This window comes from Melospiza melodia, chromosome Z (assembly GCF_035770615.1).
Source record: "Melospiza melodia melodia isolate bMelMel2 chromosome Z, bMelMel2.pri, whole genome shotgun sequence".
Classification (NCBI taxonomy): domain Eukaryota; kingdom Metazoa; phylum Chordata; class Aves; order Passeriformes; family Passerellidae; genus Melospiza; species Melospiza melodia.
The window spans coordinates 3,463,779-3,483,674 of record NC_086226.1 but is presented as its reverse complement, the minus strand read 5'-3'; the positions used below and the strand labels follow the sequence as shown (position 1 = coordinate 3,483,674).

The 19,896-nt window shown below is 39.0% G+C and overlaps 1 long non-coding RNA gene across 1 annotated transcript; it reads left to right on the top strand.

Moving 5' to 3' along the window:
* The first annotated feature begins 6,996 nt into the window (after positions 1–6,996).
* LOC134432464 (uncharacterized) lies at positions 6,997–18,106 on the top strand. The gene is made up of 4 exons (XR_010031340.1): positions 6,997–7,210; positions 7,996–8,088; positions 14,648–14,775; positions 17,840–18,106. It is a non-coding gene; the product is annotated as an uncharacterized LOC134432464 (long non-coding RNA).
* Positions 18,107–19,896: the final 1,790 nt, after the last annotated feature.

The window sequence follows — 19,896 nt, the reverse complement described above, 5'->3', positions numbered from 1 at the left end:
ATCCCAAGCCTGTGGGATCTGAAGGGTCGTGCTCTGTTTAATGTCTGCTTTTGCCATCTGAGGGACCTAATTGGTTCATTATAGGTCAAATCCAGTGTGAATTTATTTAGGGAACGCATTCGGGTATGGAAAATTAAGTGTCTTCCCTGTTGGTCTTTGTGGGACACTACTGCGAAACTCAGAAGAGCTGATGGTGAAAATACAGAGTGAAAGACATAAAAAAAAATACATATGAAATAGACATGAAATTTCATTAACCCCCCTTCCATCCCCCCCAAAAAAATTAACAAAAAACCCAACAAACGAAAACCAACCAACTAACCAAAAAATCCAAAATAAATTACCATAAAACCAAATCAAAACAAACAAAAAAAGCATTTATCTTGACAATGCTTATACTTTCACCTGAACAACCTAAATGAAGATATCACTCACAGGCAAATGCTTGCATGGGAAATGGATAGTGAGATACTTATGTATGGCAGCTCAGTTCTTCAGTGATATTAGTCATATTCTGGGAGTACTTATTTCATAGAATCGTGTATTGGTTTGGTTTGGAAAGGACACTAAAGCTTATTGTGTCCCATGCTATGAGCAAAGACACCTTCCACTCTCTCAGCTTGCTCCAACCCCTCTCCAGTCCTGGAACACTTCCAAGGATGGGGCAGCCACAGCTTCTCTGGGAACCCTCTACCAGGGACTCACCACTCTCTGGAGGAAGAATTTGTTCCTAACATCTGCTAAAAATCTCTTCTTTGTTACTTCTAAACCATTCCCTTTGTCCCATCACGATGTGCTTGTGTAAAAAGTCACTCTCCATCTTTTTTATAAGCCACCTTTAGGCGCTGGAAGGGGCCTTGAGGTCTCCTTGGAGCCTTCTCTTCTCCAGGCCAAAAAGCCCTGTCTTTCTCAGCCTGTCTCCAATAGCTCCATCCCCTGGAACATCTCTGTGGCCTCCTTGGGGCTTGATCCAACAGGTTCATGTCTGTTTTGAGCTGAGAACCCCACACCTCATTTTCCTGCATAACTAAATTCTGCATTAGCAATGAATTAAGTGGGGTGACTACTTAAAATGCTAAATCACTAAAATATTGGTGATTTTACAATTTTTATCTTCCCTGTTCATTAAGCATCTGCATGAACCCCCTTTTATTGTGCTATCGTGAGCTGTTAGGCCTATTTGTGTAACCAGTCTCTTCCTCTGCACCAGCCAACAGGTACTACCAAGGCCTTTCCATTATGGAACCTCTATGGAGAGGAAGGGTTTCAACACATCTCCTACGTTATTGCAGCAGTTAGACCTCATGAATAAAGAAAAAAAACTTCCCTATATTTGACTACACATAGAGACATATCAGTATTGTAATTTCTGGGACCCTGCTCAGTGATATTTTGACACGGGGCCTGTGGACAGCAAGGACAGGTGATGATTCTCCACTAGATAAAACTATTGAGTTACTTTTGGTTGTGTGCAAAGTGTCACCAACTGCAGTGAGACTTGTCTGAGATGTCCAGAGTATTCTCACCTAAATTCTTCAGGAAAGGAAAAATGCCACATCAGACTTAAACAAGACACTGAGGTTGAAATTGCCAGGGAAATAGACATATTTCAGGGCGTTGAAATGCTGCCAGACATTTACTTCAATGCATCTTTTTCTAGAATGATTTTTCCATAACCCTTTACTGGCCAGAATATTTGAATCCATGAAGCTCTTGTACATCACTGCCTCTGTAAATCTTTCAGGGACAGTGAAATAATACAATTCCCAAAATATAACATTTGAGTGGTAACTCTCTTTATTCAGTGTTCTTTTAATGCATGCAACGAGCTGAATGAGAAAACACAAATGTGTTGAGGTGTTAGCAGCTGCTAACTGAAGGAACATCAGGAAGGCTGTGCTGAACATTCATTAGACACTGAGGTTTTCATATTTGTTCTCTGTGGTTTGAAGATAAGTCCTCTGAAAACTCAGTGTTCATGATATTGTTCCTCGTCTTGGTCCCATTTTTTAAATAATTTTATTATTCTTTACATATTCATTACTGCAAGTCCTCAAATATTTTAATGGTTTGGAGTGGGACTGAATCAGGAAACAATGTTTTGAAAGACTTCAATGAAATATACAAAAGTCTAAGAAGTAAATGCTTTATTTTTACAGTGTTGGTGTGGACACAGAGATAATCTGAGACAGTATCTGACTTATAGCCCATCACATATTCTGTGACAAGCGCAAGGGTGCTGGGTCCTGGTCTCACTCAATCAATTTTCCACAAACTGAGTGCAGGAAGCCAAGGCGTCATTTAGTGTCCTAGAAAATTGCCCATTTCATAAACATAGGTTACAAATTGCTCACTCCAAGAAACACAAACAATCACACGAAATTGCATTCATAAGTCCTGAGCTCACAGACAAGCAGCCAGCAGCATGGACTCTTCCCTCCACAGTTTTAATAGAAGGCAGAGTCAAACACAGACAAAGCAGAGAGCAAGCAAGCCTGAAGAACACCAGGTTGAAAGCATCCTGTGTTGGTAGTAATGCTTGTCAAGGATGTTGCAGATATTGAAAAACAAGGGTTTGCCCTGCAAAAAGACTCCTTGCCCAACACACACTGCACCAGCTCACTAATCCTTAATCCACCCTCTTGTTTTCGCTTTCATCTTCATACTCAATTTATACTTTATAACAGTAAAGTATAAATCAAGCATGAACCTGAAAGCAAAATAATTTTCCTTCCCAGTATTAGCCCATATTGCTAAATTTTGGGTTTGCTTTTTTTTTCGGTCCCACAGAGTCAGAATGCTTCAAATCTTTGTTGATATCCAGGTTTCATAAGAATGATGTGTCATTCTTGATGTCACTTTAAATTTACAGATTGAGTGAGGTACATTACAAAATCTAGGAAGCCTGAAGCCCGTGTTCCTCTGGGTAGGGGAAGAGTGAAGCTGCTGAGCATCATTTCCCTCCACAAAGCACCTCTGAGTGTCCTGAGAAGTGCTGTACTCTGCAGACTCTGTACTTTTGCCTGTCCATGGCTACATCATGTTCATGGCTCTTTTCTCCATGGTCTTTTGAGGGAATCGGGCTTCCTTCCATCCTTCTGGATACTGACATTGAGTGAAGGCAAAAAATCACCGTGTTATTTCCAGCAGTGATGCTGCCAGCCTTGTGAACTGTTACAGTCCTACAAGTTTAGTGACAATTATGTTTCTGAGACAAACGGTCTCACTAACTCTGTTGCTATATTCCCCCACTGAAAGGGCTCTCAAAGCAACCTTGATACCTGAATTTTCATATCTCCATTGGGCAGATGTAATTGATGAATTCACTATGTGTCTCTGCCTTACTGTGTCTGTCCAGATTTCAGCTTTATACCTTGAATAAGTTTCCCCTTGCTGCCTTCACTTCCTACTCCACCTGTCAAGACATATCAAACATCCTTTGTGACCCTTTTTTTTTGTTTTAAATTCATTTTGAGTGTTTCTGTCTTCTAACTATTTTTATTATGTCTCCTATAAATTGTCCTCTCTGCAAAATAAAAAGCAAGGCCATAGTCGTGGCAGAAAGGAATTCAGTAGTGCCCTTGCACTTACAGGAACAGATATAACCACTGTGGGAGCACTTTGAACTCATTCATAAATTGAAATTTGTCCTTTGACTGTTAGATATGGTCACTAGGAGAAAAAAATTCGAAGGCAAAGGGTGACCTGAGCACAAAATAGCTTTTATGTTTTGGGATAAGGAGGCCCAAAGGAGGGACCAAAATGGTCCTGTGGTGACAGTGTTAGTCAGGTCTGCACTTGCATCCTGCCACTCTTCAAACAGCACTGATAATGTCAAACAAGTCACCTAATTAATTCCTGTGTGCCTATATCCCCAATTTTTCACTTTATAGTGTAGAAGAAAGCATGAGATTTTCCACACAAATATGTTTCCCCTGGCTGGTGGTACAATGTCTTTTCTAGACTAAGTCTTAGCCTTTTAGTTCTTCAAGCATAAACTAGTGATAAAAGCAGTTCCCTGTTTTTCAGGGGTGTTGTGAAGTTAAAAAAAAATATTTTTTTAAATTTTATATACATATAAATTATATATATATATATATATATATATATATAAATTAATGATCGCGAGGTCCTCACCTCCCAGATGAGAATCTAAGGTAGTGCCTGCAGAATTCCCAAACATTTTCTTTCTTAAACTATGGAATTGCTGCACCCAAAGCTTCCTGCTGTACGTGGTCTCAGCATTTGTCCCCATTCAAATGAAGCAGGAGTGAAACACTCTCTGCTGGAGGGTGCAGTATTTCACACTGTCCCCCTGAGGACATCCCCAGCCTCCATGGCAGTGCATGAACCAACAGTGCAGTGAAAGTGATGATAAAGGAAGCACACCCATGAGAACAGCCCTTATCAATGCTCTCTGCTTGGACTCTGAGAAATCACTAACATATTCCTTCAAAGGAGCTGTATAGGATTGAAAAACATTTGTGCTATGTAAGCTTGGAAAGATCAGGGATGACATCCTCATTGCTTCAATTTTCATTAGCTGCAGGTCATTAAACAGCCATTTGTGGGCGTAATTCTGTGTGTATAAAACCACTGAAACATTCATTACACACAAAATGAGTGAAAATAGACCCCAGTCATTTCTGCCTGTGACATTTTGCATTATAGTGATGACCAAAGGATTTTGTCTTGCCCCCTTCACCTGCTACAATTCTGATGTACACCAGTATTTATGCCGAGGCCTAGGTAAGCCTCATGACTTTTTATCTCTTGCAAAGAGAATTTCCAAAGATTATTTGTAACTCACCCACAGGAAACCCGATCCAGGCAATAATAAGGTATCCACCAATCCAATCAGTCTCTGAGCCATCAAGGAATATCTTTTAATGAATTTAAAACGAATCTAGGTTTGATTAGTGTGCAGCTGCCTATTAAATAGCCTTATATCAGTGGAATGAGTTTCCTGGAGAAGCTGTGGCTGCCCCATCCCTGGCAGTGTCCAGGGCCAGGTTGGATGGGGCTTGGAGCAACCTGGGATAGTGGAAGGTGTCCCTGCCCATGACTGGGTGTGGAATGAGATGAACTTTAAAGTTGCTTACAACCATTCCAGGATTCTATGATGATTTTTTTTCCAGATGACTCTTGTGTCAACCAACCCAGCACCAAGTAAAGGAAAGGAAGAATTTGCTGTGCTTATATATTTAGATTAGCACTGTAGCTTCCAACATGCAATAATAGGACCAAGAATAACTTGTATGGTGGAAGGCCATTGGAGAAAATAAAAAAAGTCAAAAAAATCTCTTGCAAACAACGTGTTTATGATAATCAGTTTTCCCCCAGAGTAGAACATGGAAAAGACAGAGTTGATGATGCCTTGATGCCTACTGAGAGCTACAGACCTTGCACAACAAAGTTAGATCCCGTGTGCAGAGCTGTCAGCCTGACAGCAATAGCAGAAGTTTTCATGAGGAAAGGGCTGATGTAAATAAGGATTATGGGTCTCTAATCTTGGGCAGCCACAAGCTTCTTGGGACAATTTTTATGTTTTTTTTTTTATAAGCTGCTAAAGCTGGGAAGTGAAACCTTTATCAAAGCAATTAGATAAAGTGCTAAACTTTCAGAAAGACTTGATCATGTACAGAGCGACTTCAGTGGGAAATGTGTCTGTGTATGGATACACAAATCAGAGTTTTGTTAGGTGGATGGAAGCTGGGACATGCTAAAATTGTCTTCTCAATGGAAAAAGGACTTGAAACTTTTTCTAAACTCCAAGTAGCAATGAGAAAATATTTAGTTCTCATCTTGTTGCAACCTATTAAAAGGAACATTTGAAGCTCAAGAGCTCAGGCAACAAGAATTGTGTTCATCCAAAGCTTGTAATTGTATATCCAAATCCAATAACTTTGTAAGATTCCAATCTAATAGGTCCAAAATTATGGTCTTGAAAGCAGTTCAGTTACAGTGTATAAGTTAATTTTTAGGAAAGAAAACAAAAATAACAGGTTTTAAAAGATGTTATTCTAAAATGTTTTAGATAAAAGAACATGGAAGAAGCCAATTTCTTCTTGTGCCACTGGGAAAAGAAAAATCAAAAGAAAACACAACACCTCACAATAGCACCTCACATCCAGACCAGACCAAAACATATTCTTAATTAGAATGAAAAAAGAAAATGAACATGGAAAAAAAAAGTTATAATCCCAGAAAGTATCATGCTAGGAGAACATTAGGAAGAAAATGACACACATTTCCATAATTCGCAGTGCTTGGCTGTGATTTTGCTGAGAGGCAGAAAGGACTTGGAGCCTACACAGAACGTGTAAGGACATCAAAGCATATTTTAGCATCCAAATCAGAAGTTATTCCTCTCAGTGTCAGCTGGCATTTAGGGAAACACCAGCCAGCCAAGGAGGTGAAAAGAAGAGCAGCAGTGGCAGAAAGAGTTTTCTAATAATTCCTGGAGGAATATCAGGTGTTGTTCTGCCTGGGGTGCTGGCCAAGCCAAGGCATTTTTCCCTTGAAGGAAATGCTTCCTGTCTTTTCCTTCTGCATTAAAAAAATAAAACTACATATAAAATTACTGCCTTAGTCAACAGAAGTGCCAAAAATGCAATTGGAAAAAATACCTTGGCTCCAATTGGATATATACAGAAAACCCCAAAATTTACTCTGTTGAAATAATTGTGTGTGGCAATATCAAAACAAAAACAGATGTTAGTGCATTTAGTGTTACCTCTACCTGCAGCCTGGCTATGTAGACTCTTTTAGAAAGCAGAAGATGAAACTTGTTATATTCGTTTAGGGATAATAAAAGCAACAAAATCCTTTGGCAGGTTGCTGCTAGCTGAAGGGCTCTCTCTTTAATTGGTATAAATTTATATAAATAATTAACCATCACCATACATGGATGACTAGGCATGATAATAGAGATGTTTCCTTTTGAGGTTAAGACTCTATTCTTTGTAACACCAAATAAACCAGGCAGCTTGTAGGAGCAGGTTGCTCCTTTCTGAATTGGACTGGAAATGTTCACAAATCCTATTCTGCTACCCAAGACCCTTGGGGCAAGGGATGGAAAAGGCCTGTGGTTTCCAGGAGAGGAAAAGAAATGCTCAGCCTGTGTTTTTAGGACTGCTTATCAGAACAGCATGTAAATATTTTCAAACTAAACTGGTCACTCAATCTGTGGTTTTCATGCAATCTGCAGGTAAGCATTGTATGTAGATGTAGAATAATTTATTTTAAAAGGGTAAAAATAATATTGATAGAGCCAAAATCTCCCCTGCATTATGTACAGCTCAGCTGGGTAGGATTGCATGATAGTTGTATGAAAGAAACCCATGTGGCTGGGAGGATTTCCTGTGATAATTTGTATTAAAAACATACCATCTCTGATTTACGATGCACAGGTAGAGCAGGGACCCTGAACCAGGCTCTGTGAGCTGTTCCTGTGCCTCCACCAGTCCAGCTGGTGCCACTCAATGCTGCCTGACCAGCACCAACAGCTGCAGACAAAACCTTCATCACACATAAGACTGTTTTGGAAAATGGTGTTTTGTTGGGATTTCTTCTCATTGCAACCTTCTTAGCTCACCTTTCAACTCAGGACAGACCTGTGTACACCCAGGATTATGCGCACATGTATTGCCATTTGTGATGGCTCTTTTCCTTTCCAGAAGAGAAGGCCTTGAATCAGCACAGTAAAATAGGCTGAGTCAACAGTTCCATGGACAGTTACTAAAGCACAGTATTTTATATTCAAAATATAAATATATAAATATACATTATATATATTATATATATAATATATTATATATATTATATATATTTAAATATATAAAAATATATATTGAAAATATATAAAATATATATAAAATATATATCTTATATATTTACTTCAGAGACACCTATCTCTTTCCAGAAAAAAAAGGAAAGATGTGAGCAATTGCTCTGATAGTTTTTGTTACAAAAATATTCACCTTAATTTTGCAGGTTCTGCACCTGTTGGAAGCTGATTTAATGCTCCTCATGCAAGACAGAATGAGAGAACAAAGCAGATTTTGCACGGCAGTTAAATTATCCAAGGTAATGAGATGTTTTCTAAGCCAGGTACCCCTCCTCAAGTCCCTGTGCCACCTCCACAGTGGTCTTGAGACTCCTGCTGGCTGCTTCAGATTTAATTTTGTGGTTTCACTCTCTCTGTGAAGTTCACTGTGCTCTCAGTCCCTCATGCTGTGCACACATAAAGGCCAGTGTATGAAGCTTTCTATAAGGCTTATGTATTTTTGTCCAGACCATAAGGAGGTGCCTTGTGCCTCTCTGCTGAAGGCTCAGACCATCCTTAGCTATCCAAATGTCTTTCTCTTCATTGGATGAACAACAATTCAGTGTTTCCTTCACTGGCACTCTACATCTACATGAGCTACCATGAATCCCCTCTGATCAGCACCTTTGCTCCAGCCTTATTCACTAAATAAAATATCAGGTTGCTTTCCACTTTCCTTGAGTTTCTCCAGTGCAGCTCATAATGATAACATTTCATGCATTACTTGGAAAACTATTCTTCATTCTTTTACAGAATTAGAAGGGAAACACAGCTTTATCCTCTTTTCTTCAAGGTGTTCCCCCTTTGTAGGTTTATTTCTCTTTCATTCCTATCCTTTGCTTGGGTTATTTGCAGTCACTCAGCAGACCTATTACAATCAAGAAATTTAAGTCACCTCTACTTCTTATTTGTCTCTTGACTCCACAATTTTCAGTAATGTCTCTGCATACCTCATTCTGCAATTTACAAATTAAAAACAACAATTGGTATGGCCTCACTAGCTTTAACAGTGTAGTGGGAAAAAAGAGTCAGAACATCTTCCATGGCTGGTCTGCTTTCCTTTTCACCCATCACCTTTCCAATAAGGCTGCTCCATTTGCCAGACCCAGGATCTGTTTTTTACCCTTGATATTTCTCCATTCCTTACAGACACAGAAATCCCTGTGTGTTTTCTGCAGGATGTACAAGGGGAGTTGGTAAACTCTCCCTAAAAGTGCAGTGTCACAAAAACACTGAACTTGAAGGGACCAAAAGAGATCAACATGTTCTGTCCCTAACAGAGCAAAAGATCAAATGTATCTTTCCCAAAGGCTTTCACTTTTTATTGAAAGCATCCAAAAACACAGAAAGACCAGTAGCCTCTATCCTGTTCCAATTTAACTTACACAAAGTTATGAAATTATGGTCATTTTATTCATTACTCTCAATCTGATTCGATTCTTTGAAAGGCTACACAGACAAAATAGCAGCATATTTTCTTGCTATTGAAAAAAACTATTAACCTTCTCTTCCTAAAGCTAAAAAACCTTCTCCCTGCATTTTTCCTCCAGTAATGTTTTCTTTGTTCAGACAATTTTTACAAGTTCTCAAAATCAGCTTGAAATCTCATCCTATCATGTAGAGCACTTGCTTTGTATTTCTCCACAGAGCTCCTTGTACCACCCACATGGGCATCCATCCACTGAAATAATTCATAATGATATTAAATCCAATTGGACTCCTGGATGCAATGTCTTCAGTCTAACACTTTTCTACTGTTGGTGATTGTAAGGATACAATTGTTGAAGAATGGTTGTGCAGCTAAACTGTGCTTGAATTGTTCTTTTTTGCTCGTGAGAATGTCACAAAGACCACGTATAAAGACATATTAAAATCAATGCACCTCACATCTGTCACCCTCTCTACCTATGAGCTACAAGAACATCATTTGATGCTTTGCTAAACCTGCTACAATTTTAGTCTCATTACTACTCAGAAAAATAATTTATTTTTTTAAATCTGCAAATTTTTCTGCAATTTCTTTGACAAATCAATGTTAATATCTTCCAAAATCCCATTTTCATTCCTTTCAAGGGTGCTTGTTACTCCTTTAAGTCATCTATAGTTCCCTTTCTTCCAAAAGTTACTATTTTTACTGCAGAGGTTGTCCTGACTGGTTTCTAAAGTTTTGTAGAAACTAAGATAGCAGATCATGTCATTACAGTCAGATTTTAATATCAAGCTAACCAAAAAAAAGAAAACCACCAAAAAAATCAAACAAACAAACATTGAGCACTGACTGAGTCCTTCCATGAACACTTGGTCTCCTTGCAAAATTGCCTTCATTTCAGCATCATCTCTTTCTCTAACAGATTCTTGCTGCAATTTATCCCCCACTCACACAGGTGTCCTATGTCCTCCATGAGATGTCAGACACAGAGCCTCTCCCTGAACTGAGTCACAAGGCTGCTTCTTCCCTTCTTCCCTCTGACACACATTTTTAGACTGGATATTAGGAATAAATTCGGAAATGTGAAGACATTAAGGCTCTGGAACTGAGAAGCTGTGGATACTCCATCCCTGGAAGTGCTCAAGACCAGGTTGGATGAGGTTTGAAGCAACCTGGGATAATGGAAGGTGCCCCAGCCCATGGAAGGGGTTGGAATGAGACAATTTTTTAATGTCCCTTCCAACCAAAAACATTCTATGATCCTATGTTCATTGGGATTATTTATGAAAGAGACTAACCAGTAAATATTCAATTAAGAAAAAGATGAGCAGAAATTATGCTTGCCAGCATCAACAGAAAGAATTTTTTTACCATTTCACCTAATGTGCACTACATTTTTTGTGGATGTAGCAAATACCACACTTCTATTCAGAAGGAATCACAATCCTGAAGAGGAGAGCTGAAGTTGCCAAAGCAACTTCAAAATATAGGTTTCCTTAATGAGACCTGCACTCACTTGTCTTTCATGATGGATTTTTTAGAGTGAGGTTATTAAACAGCCAAACTGACTTTCATCTTAAGGTATAGCATAAAAATTGCAGTTTGTTTACAATTCTTCTCATTGCACTTGAAATGATATTTTATCCGCTGCTGACAAAAGAGCAAAGTATTTCTATTTCTGTAACTCAGCTTCCCTGTTGGGAGATAAAAACCTAAATTCTCTGTTATTTCAGCACTTGCTGCTAAATGATCCTAAGTGGCATGTGCCCAAAGGGGTTTCTGAGAGACAGTGCTCAGAAGTGCTGTAGCCAGGAAACTGTCTCTCGGAGCAAAATTTCCAGTTCCAGATCAGATGTGCGAGTTTCCAATCAATGAATTATATGCTGAATCCAAGAATTTTCTCCTCGTAATTGCCATCCATGTCCTGGCACATGCCGGAGCCCAGCCTTCTTTCATTCTTGATCACTTTCTTGTTTGTAAATTGATCCATTTCCAGCAAACATTACCTGAGCTTCAAAAAAGTACAAGCCCTCTGAACTGGCTGTTTGGAAATATTATTATTATTGTTATTGTTATTATTGTTGCTATTATTATAGTTGCTATTGTTATCATTATTATTAATAATAATATCAACAATAATACTACTAATAATAATAATAATAGTCACATCCAGAGTTATTATTAGTCACCTCGAGAGCTACCAAACTTCCAAGAGTCAGTTGTCAACAAGGTCTAATTCCCCAAGGAAAAAATGTAATGTGCTATTCTGGTGCTTTTAACAGATCTGAATACAGTTTTAAAACTTCTTGTTATTTACCTTCCTCTAATTTCTGTCCCACCATACATCTATGGTTAAATATCAAGAATTTTTGGGCAGGGATCTTCCTGCCTTTCATCTTAAAGTGAATCATAGCATGGTGGTAAACAAAAGCAGAATAAATATATACAGCCATTCATAAAGATGTAGGAATAAAAATCTTCTAGGAGATAGCCTGCAAATGTCTGCCAGATGAAATGAATAGTCCATGATAATCTTCCTAGTTATTAAAAGAGAATTCATCTAGTTATTTATTTTTCTCCAGAGTAAATGAACCATTATAAGGCAAAATTGTTTTTGTGGTTTGATGTTTTCATCATTGATGTTTCTTACAACCTGAAGCCGGTATGATGACTCACATGCTCTCAGACTTCAGAGACAAATGCATGTTACGTGTACTAAAACTTGGTACATATCATTCTCATCATCCTAAATTGGACATGTCATAAAAAAGGCTCCAGAAAAAACCACCCCACAAGAAAAGAAATTAATGGTCTTTTGTGACTCCAGTAGTTGAATTCATAGGATTAAAACCTAAAATGCTTTGTAGTGATGTAATTGTTCTTTTATAGGCCTGGCTAATCTTATTATGGAGAACAAGCACAGGAATATTTCCTTACTGTGGAAAGATTTTGGTTTTTCTTTATGGATTGAGAAGCACACCCAGCTAGTTGTTTTCTGTAAAATTATAGGTTTGGGTTGTTTTTTTAATGGTCTATCAGCTAAAGCCCAGCATTCTGTTTTTCCTGCTTTTTTTTTTTTTTCTCTCTTATTTTCCTTTTGGGTTTTTTTTTTTTTCTTTTGTTTTGAAAGGTTTCCAAAGAAACTTTCAGTCCAAGAAATCAAATATGGGATTCCTGACCTCATAGACCAAGAATAAATAAAAAAACCCAGACAATGCAATAGAAGAATGATTGGGTTAGAATCTTTGGGAAGATTTTCACATATATTTATGTGGTTGACTTCGAGTGCTTCAGGATCATAATATGTATGGACGGTACAATTTACAGCATCCAAGCCAAAAACTCTAGAATTAATAAACAGTCATCTTTACTCACTTAAACATCCAAATAAACACATTCTGCTCCTTAATTTGGAAAACATTACTTAGAAATCTATATGACTCCTGTGACTAGCAGGCAGCAGACCATTCTTATAATTTTATTTTAAAATGTGAATGATTTATCAATGCTTTCATCACAAATTACTCAGCTGCAGGTGAATAAAAAACCAAAGAGTTACTGGAAATCTAATTGCTCATCAGTAGTGAAATGGTGCAGTGAAAAGATTTTCCAGACCAATATCTGACTTGCTTCAATGCAGCTATAATCCTGCCTACCCCTACCCTCAATTCAGGCAAAATTATATTGAATTATATGATCATAAAGGTTGGAAATTACCCCCAACATCATCAAGTCCAACTTTCAACCAGTAACACCATGACCACTAAATCATAGCACAATGTGCCATGTCCACTCAGATTTTGAACACTTTTCTGGATGATGATGCTGATGGGATGGGTGATGCTGTTTCAATGCTCATCTGCTCTTTCAGTGTGGAAAGTTTTCCTCTGATCCAGTCTAAGCCTCCTGGTGCAATTAAAAAGCAATTTTCCCTTCTTCCCTTCTCCCGTCCCTTGTTCCCTGGGAGAAATGACTAACCACCCCTCTTGAATTCAACCCCTTTTCTGGCCGTGGCAGAGAGGGAAGAGGTTCTCCTTGAATCTCTTTGTCTCCCAGCACCCTCATGGAACCTTTTTGCCCCAGAGCCTCCCACCACTCCTTGATTCACCTGGATTCTGTGCTGGCTCACTCCTGAATTGGTTGGAAATTTGTTTTGTGGCCATCTGTCACCTGCCGCAGACATCTTTTCATGAGAATCCTTTCTTTGAGATTTTTACCTCCTGAGAAGCTGAGAGACCTCGGGAACAAAATGTAAACAATGGTTATCTGCTGCTGTGGAATGCAACAGGTGCATCTGTGATTGGCCCACGTTGGATGTTTCTAATTAATGGCCAATCACACTCAGCTGGCTCAGACAGAGAGTCTGAGCCACAAACCTGTGCTATCATTCCTTTCTATTCTTAGCTTAGCTAGCCTTCTGAGGAGAATAATTTTTCTATTTTTTTAGTATAGTTTTAAGGTAATATACATCATAAAATAATAAATCAAGCCTTCTGAAGCATGGAGTCAGATCCTCGTCCCTTCCCTCATGCTCAGACCCCTGTGAACACGGTCACAGTCACCCTGTTCTAGTGACCTGCCCTGTGGGCACCGAGTGCCCTCTCTGCCATCCCACTTCATGCCCAGCAGCAGAGGAGACAACAAGGTGGGTTTAATGATTTATTTTACTGGCAAAAGCAAAGCAGTAGCCTAAACAAGCAAGAGTGTCAAGGTGAACCTGCTGGCACCCACACTGAGCAAGGGAAGGGAGCTGTGGTCTGAAAAATGAGAGCAATCTTTGCTTTTCATTGTAATTATGTCTTTTGTTTTAAACAATGCTCGGGATATTTGGTGAAAATAGCGTCCTCCATCTCCAAATGTGCACACCTGACATAAGAATTATCACTTGTTTTTCAGGATACTGAAAACTATTGTTAGAAGAGGTGCATGAGAGGCCTTATAGTCTATTACTGGGTTTATTATCTTTATTTTGCTCTTCTTATCTGAAGACGATCTTGTGAACTCTTTCTTATTAAAGCTTCTAGTACATGAATGTTCCACCTGCTACTGATAACACTACTATAATTGAAACTGTGGACATCTGGAGTGAAATGCTCTATCCTTTTAAACCTACATGAGATTTTTATACCACTCTAAATAAAAGCATGCTGTCTTTCTTTCCTTCCTTGTACCAATCACAGAATATATTTACTTTAGGATTATTAGGTGTAGAGTAATGCCTGGAGGCACATTTAAACATCTACTTAGTGACACTGTGGTAAATTTATGGAGGAAAGACAAATAAGAGAAGAAACAGGCTCAGTGGAACAGTAATCTTAAAATCTTCTATCCAACACCATTTTTATGAGAAAAAGAATGTATATTTTCCCTTTTATTCCCTGTTTTCATAGGTTGTTCTCAAGCACATCATATTGCCATTTGGAGTAATAAATACTGCATCAAATTTGTCACCTTTAAAAATGAGAAAATGAAAATAAGAAAAAAAAAGAGTTTATCACCAATGTCAGTCTTTGAAAAGGTAATTGTTTTATCATCTTATTTTAAGACTTAAATTAACCTGCTCTAGTCTCATCAAATGCTGCAAATGGAAACTGATATTTAAAAACTATTCACTTTGGTGATCTTCTGTATTTGCCTTTAGTCAAGGGAACAGAGTAGATGTTCCCCCGAAAGAAATGTACCTAAATGTACCTTGCAGACATCTTTTGGGCAGGTTAATTCACCCAAATCCCTTCTCCTGTAAGGACAAGTGGTTTAATGTTCTGTTCAGTTTTGTTCCAGCGGTGTAATTAGCAGGGATATAACAAAGACAGTGAGGGAATACAAATACCAAATTCCTCCCCCTCTTTAAGGAAGGCTTACTCCCTAGAGGCAGGAATGCCTGACATGAAAGCACAAGGAAGAGGCTTCAGAACACCTGTAAATCTGCTGGGCTCAGCCCCTGGAGGGCTCCTGCAGAGGAGGGTCCCTGGGCAGCATCCCTCACTCTCAGCAGTGCCCGTGCCAGCTGCTCCCAGCTCCCCCATCCACACATCAGCACCAGCTCCGAGCCTGCCCTGGCTTAAACCCTGGCCTACCTGGACCACCAGGAAGGTTTTCAGCAGCTTAGAGAAAGACACAATGTTTTGAAAAGGATTATTTCTTATTCCAGAGATAGGATGGTTGCTATGCAAAGGAAGATGTGCAGGTAATGGAGCAGAAGGAGCAAACTGATAGCTTTTCTTGTTTTTTTTTCTTTTCCTCTATGTTTCTTCAGTGGCCTCTAAGCCAGCTCAGGAAGTCCACACATCCTCTTCTGTGGTTTCTAGAGATCAAGCAAAACAGTATTTGTTGTCAGTTAAATAAAAAGATTAAGTTTTCATGCACACACACACACATGCACTCATCCTCCTCCTTCAACACACATCACATCGCATCATTTATGTTTCAAAAATTGGAGTCATGAATGTTTTCCTGTAGAGCCTCTGTTTTGTAGAAACTCGAAACATTATTTACTCAAAATGATAGGATTAAATTCATTTCAGATGGCATGATATTAATCTTTGCTGTCTGCTTTAAAGCCATGGCTTTAGGGCTAATTACTGAACTCGTGTGTTTTGGAAAACTGGCCTCATTTTTTCGCCCACTCTCTGCCACCTTTTTCTCCCAGAACCAAGCTCCTTGCTCCTCTACTCTGTATTTTGAGATTTTCTTATAAATTCATCTCCCCATCCAGGGCTCAGGGTTGTCTCCCAATTGACATTTTTGCACACAAGTCCCTTCAGTGTCTGGATTATCCCCACACGCTGACAGATGAATTAGAGAAGCAAAGAGAAAGGAGTTTGGCACATAGCATGATAACAAGAATTTACCAATTGCCATGCAGCTGTAGTGGATTTCCTTTGTTGTGCCCCAGGGCCTCAGTAGATGTTTAGGAAGAATGACGTTTCCTGACTTTTTAGTTTTTGAAAGCCTGCCTTGACTTGTCAGCTTGTGACTTCCAGGCAACTTTGGTGGCATCCTTCCTCTCCCTTCAGCTTTTCCAAACATTTTCTGTATTTTTGAAGAGCTTTTTCCATAGCTGCTTTGAGACATTTGTCTTGAAATTCTTTCTTCCCTCGCTCCTTTCCCACTTTTATCCCTCCTGCTTATGAACAGAGCTCTTTTCATCTTGTTTTTTAGGCCTTTGCCTTACAGAATCTTCCTCCTTTCCCAGTGGATGCGAGTGCACCATGTTTTATCCCCATTAAGGCTCCGTTGATTTTTCCCATGTTTGTTGCTTTTAAACAAAGTTTTCTTCCTCGAGAGTGCTTGAAGCACTCGAGTAGGTGTTCATTGCATTTTATTTTAAGACATAAGGGGACAAAGATGAGCAGCCAACACAGTAGGACAGGAGTCACTATCCTGAGGCTGACACAGGGTCCCCAGGTCTTGGATCCTGCAGCTATCTCAAGGAGCACAGTGCAGGCACCACTAGTCTAGCCTTACCTGGTATAAAAAAAATAGATTTATAAACTTAATTTGAAATTATTAAGTGTCATTATTTAACTAGAATCTAGTCCAAAACAATGTGTTAAACAGAAATGAGAAATCCGTCCAGAACTCAACAAAAACCATCTTTGTTGGAGTTTATATTTTAAAGATCACCACATTAAATTCTATTTGGAATATGAATAATGTAAAAAGGCAAAGTGGAAACTTCTTAGATAAAGTCATTTAAACTAGCTGCAAATCACAATTTGTGTTGGAGTAATCATGAATCGGCAAGAGAAAAGAGATAACAAATCATCATGCACTTCTTTTCCTCCAGGTCCTTCACCATAGGGTAGGTAAAATGTAGAGCCCATCTCAAAGATAATTTTATTTCACATGAAAAATTTAAATTTTTCAGAAGACACTGTAGGGTAAACTGTGGAGGACACAAGAATTTTTTCTCTTTAAGTATCATTCCAGATATGATTCTGCCAAAGAATCAAGTCCTCATGGAATAATGTAAGAAAAATGCTTCTGAATTATAAGGTCCATAAACCACTGTGGAAGAAAATATATTGGGCTTTGGCTTCAGTATTTCAGTTCTGGGCCAGATATTCTGGTTTACAACCAAAGGCTGAAAGATTTCAATTTATATGGGTACATAAAGTTAATTTTTTGTTACTTTTTTAAATATTAAACATTTCCACAAAGCAGCATCTCGTCACAAAAGGAAGCCAACGTTTATAAACACCTAAATCTAACCAAACCTTACTGTCTCCAGCCATGATTAGGTCTCCTTTATCTTCCCAATCCTGTAGTTTTGTTGTTGTTCATTTATTTAGATGGTAGGTTCTGGTTGCTTTTATTTTGGCTTCTCATTACTTTGTTGTTCTTTTTTCCTTTTTTTTTTTTCTTTTTCCTGGGGGGTTTTGGAGTTGTTTATGCATTTCACTTGATACACTTTATTTACATTTATCTCAGAAATGAACACCAAAATCATGTGTTTATGGCATACACATACATGTATACTCACAGACAGTGTCTCACGCACACACTTATGTATGTATTTTTATATAAAAACATGTATTTATATGTACATACTTCAACTAATGGTGTTCAATCTGTTCCAGGGATGCATACATTCAAATGTTTATTCTGCTGATATTGAAGAAGACTGGCTTTCTTAACAACAAAACTATTGTAAATGTCTTAAAATTAAACAACAAGCTTCAGGCAAAAAGATGTATGCGCAGCAAAAAGCTATTACTTACAAGACCATATGTGCCAGAAGGCAAATACTCCCATGTTCAAAGACAGAATGGAGGAGACAACGTATTCCAGCTCTGAGCCCTTTTGATGCATCTCCCTTACACACACAATAAAAATTTTTGGATCAAGCTGGCTGCTTTCTTTCTACCAGAGTAATCAAGCTCTACATCATTAACCTTTCTGTTTGCCTGGCAGATAATCTGGGAGAGTAGCAAGTGACTACTCCTCCGGGCTTTGGAGGCAAGCCAACACAATTACTCTCACCCTGTTCTTTGAGGTGGCAGCTGCAGAGAGATCAGGATGTGGAAAACAACCATGAAATCAAAGGGTTACAGACGTTGGAGCCAACTCTTCATTCATCTGCCGATCAGCCAGAGCTCCTAACTTGGATGACAAAGCCTCGCAGCTCCCTGTCCATGATGAGCAGTTTCAAACCATCAGTCAAGCAAAGAATGCCTTCACAAAGGTCTAATGTTAGCCCTACTGTCCTCCCACCTGTCTTTATTTTCTGGTGCTGGTGGTTGTGGCAGTAGCATGAATATGTGACAGAGCCAAAAGTATGCTGTCTTGCAGATTCTGTTCTCCTAATATGTCTATTTGGATAGTGTTATTGTATAAAGTCTACTGACATTCTGCCAAGTGCCAGCTTAGATTTTTGGAAATGGTTTGAGCTCAGAAATTTTCATACACAGACTAAAAAGCGCTTCCCCACTGAAATGCTCCCACTGCTAGGTGGTGAATGTGGCAGCTCTTTTGTATTTGAGACGAACACAGCTAAGGAGAAGGTGACAACCTGTGAAAGACAGGTAGCAAAAGGAGGTGACACCTGAGCCATTGTCCAGGATCTGCAGCTTCATGGGAGATGAATAATTTCATTACATGAAGGCTGTGATATCTTCAAAGGAGTTGCTGAAGCATTCGGTAGGAGACAGAATAAATAAATGTATAAAGGGAAAGAGGAATACAGAAAGGTGAAGTAATTTATCCAAGTCATGCTAATCGTGTTGGGCAGAGAAAAGATCCCAGACTCTCTACATCCTCAGCCTGTATCCCAGTTGCTAAGCAACTGTCCTGAATGTGAGGGTGCCCAAAGCACACTATATCAGATGCTATAACATTGGCACTCTGACACCTCGTGCTTTCATTCACGCTGCGTCTGAGGTCTAATAAAGAAAAAGAAATGGGCCTCCTTGTCTGTCTGTGCCTTCAGCTCTCCTGCATTTAGTCTCTTAAATGAAGCCCCCCAAATCAGAGGCCAGTTGAACTGCAACCTTCCTTACCTGGAGATGTAAAACATCACCACTCCAGTGGGTGAGTTGTGCCATCTCAGCTCTCAAGGATGGCAAGCAGGTCTCTGTCTCACATGCCTCAAGGAGGCTAAGAAGGGTGATTAGGCTGCTAGCTCAAGATGTGTCAGCCATAGGCATAATATCACATGAGATCCATCTTGGCTTTTCTGTCTTAAAATTCTGCTGAAATGCATATTTCAACACAATAAAAAAAAAAAAAAAAAAAAAAAAAAAAGAAAGAAAAAGAAAAAAATAAAGAAAAGGGCTGAAATGCTTAATATCTAGGAAAAAATAACTGGGAATGTTCTGATGGACAGAAATGGATTCTTAAAATTACCAGGCCAATGTCTGGAATTCTTCCTTGACAGTGTAATTACATGGCACATCTGCTGTAGCTGACTTCTGGATGATTTTCAGTTGGCAATGTGGAGGCATCCATCAACCAGCAAATATAGCTCATAGGCCTGAAATGACAGCCCTGCCTTGCCTAAAAGGCATCAGGACCAGGAAGATGATCTCCAGCAATGAATTCCACGTGAATTTGCAAGGGAGCCAAAGAACTGATGGTGAAAGTGCTGAAGGGCAGAGAGTGGAGTGGGGCAGGCTGCCCTGCTCGCAGCAAGGATTTG